The sequence below is a fragment of the Neophocaena asiaeorientalis genome, unplaced genomic scaffold (genome assembly GCF_003031525.2).
Source record: "Neophocaena asiaeorientalis asiaeorientalis breed wild unplaced genomic scaffold, Neophocaena_asiaeorientalis_V1.1 scaffold206, whole genome shotgun sequence".
In the NCBI taxonomy this organism is placed as follows: Eukaryota; Metazoa; Chordata; class Mammalia; order Artiodactyla; family Phocoenidae; genus Neophocaena; species Neophocaena asiaeorientalis.
The window spans coordinates 2,179,350-2,181,666 of NW_020174578.1; positions in this window are offsets into that span (position 1 = coordinate 2,179,350).

Consider the following 2,317-nt stretch of genomic DNA (forward strand, 5'->3'; position numbering starts at 1 on the left):
CCCCGCCCCCCCACCCCCGCCGTTTACCAGGCTGATGTGCCGGGACCTCCCAGTGTCCTCAGCTCATCTAACTATACTCAACACTTTGCAGGTACTTAATACATGCTTATTTAATGAACAAATGCATAAACGAATATAATGGAAAATAGTAAGAGACCATATGTAATGAGTCAATCTAACCATTTAAAAAATGTGTTCCAAATGTGGTATGGTTGCTGTTAGTGTATTTTTACTGGCGGCTTTATGGAAGTTAGGATACAAGGCTGAAATGTAAATGCTAAAAATTAATTTGCCTGGCATGAAGTGAGCTTTTGGTACTATTTTTTCCTTTAATTTTAAAGGATAGGTATAGAATAATAATTTTTCAGTGTGTATCAAGTATTATCCAAAGGAGATATGGAAATAGGGAAATTGTTTCCCTTCTTAAACCTTCCTTCCTGTCAGGGTCTCCATCATTCTTTGAGTATTTCCTTCCTTCATGGCACAAGAAGACATTCAAGTCTCATCTTGTACTTTCCCTGTCTCTGTCTTGGTATCAGTTGTTTCTGCAAAGTCCTGGTTCCTTTGAGTGGATTATGGTATTTATTTGTTTTTGTGTGTTTTTTCTTCCAGTTTTATTGAGATATAATTGACATACAGCACTGTGTAAGTTTAAGGTGTACAGCATACTTATTTGATTTACATACATCATGAAACGATTATCACAATAAGTTTAATGAACATCCATCATTTCACATAGATACGAAATAGAAGAAAATTTTTTTTCCTTGTGATGAGAACTTCTAGGATTTACTCTCTTAACTTTCATACATAACACAGAGCAATGTTAATTATATTCATCATGTTGTACATGACATGCCCAGTACTTGTTCATGTTATAACTGCAAGTTTGTACCTTTTGACCACTTTCATCCAATTCCCTCTTCCCCAACCTCTTGCCTCTGCTCTCTTTTGCTATGAGTTTGTTCGTTTGTTCGCCTGTTTGGTTTTGAAGTATAATTGACCTACAACACTATATTATTTCTTGGTGTATAACACAATTCAATATTTCTATACATTACAAAATAATCACCACAATAATTCTAGTTACCATCTATCACCATACATAGATAATACATTGGATAATGGTATTTAGAAAATAAGACATGGGCACTACATCTGGGCTTTGGGGGTGACTACTTTAGGATCATCACAGTGGACAGAGTTCGGGAATATATGTATATATATATGTACATACATGTACACACATTTACATGTATCTTTAATTCTAAATTTATCTATGCATATGGAAAAACCATGAGTTTACAGAAATACTTCTGTTTCCAATTCCAATATTGTAAGGTTTGTTCTAGTGTTCTGCCTTTCCATATTTGCAATCCCCTTATCCAATACTGAGAAACCTGGCTCCTGTTATCCTTCATAGATTTACATATTGGATCCTTGCAGGTACCCAGTTGTCCATGGCAATGGCCACCTTTGCTCCTTTGTAAATGTCCTTCTCACTCTGCTTGGGTCTGACCCTGTGTCAGAGCGTCTACCCATGTCAGAACCCTCCTTACCGCAGTCCAGTTTCCGATACCCCATAACAGGCATGCCCTGCCCCGTGTGGGTGCCCTTCTCAATCTGCTGGGCTTCACCAGCCTGCTGGCCTCACCCTACTTGCGCTCCAGCATCCCACTCACTCAGGAATGCCCTCCTCACTTGGCATGGTCTCTGTCGTCTTGCACTGGGCTCCTTCCTGCAGAGATACAAAGAAATGCACCAGTTCAGTCCTCTGACAACAGAGATATTTCACTTCGCAGGATGCTTACTGCATAATTTGCAGAACCTCACACAGACCTGTCTGTTTCCCATACGCTCTAGACAGATCCAGACAGGGTGATGATTATAGCTAATGAACATGTACTTAATTTACCTGGACTTCTTTGAACAACTTGCATTTCTCATTTTTTTCACCCTGTCCTCCAGGAAGCAATGCCAGTTTCTTGGTTCCAAAAGTCCTAGATTTTCCCTTTTTTTTTTTCCCCTCCTATTATAACACATTTTTGTCATGTGGGTACTCGTCTTCCCTACTGAATTTTCTCTTTTTAAGGTCACAGGCTGTATCTTTTTTTTTCCCAATTCCTTTTTAAAATTTCCTGCATGTTGTCCTCCATAATTTTATTTTATTTATTTATTTGGCCGCACCGAGTGGCATGTGGGACCTTAGTTCCCCGACCAGAGATCGAACCCACGTCCCCTGCATTGGAAGCGCAGAGTCTTAACCGCTGGACCGCCAGGGAAGTCCCTATTTTATTTATTTTTAACAGCTTTATTG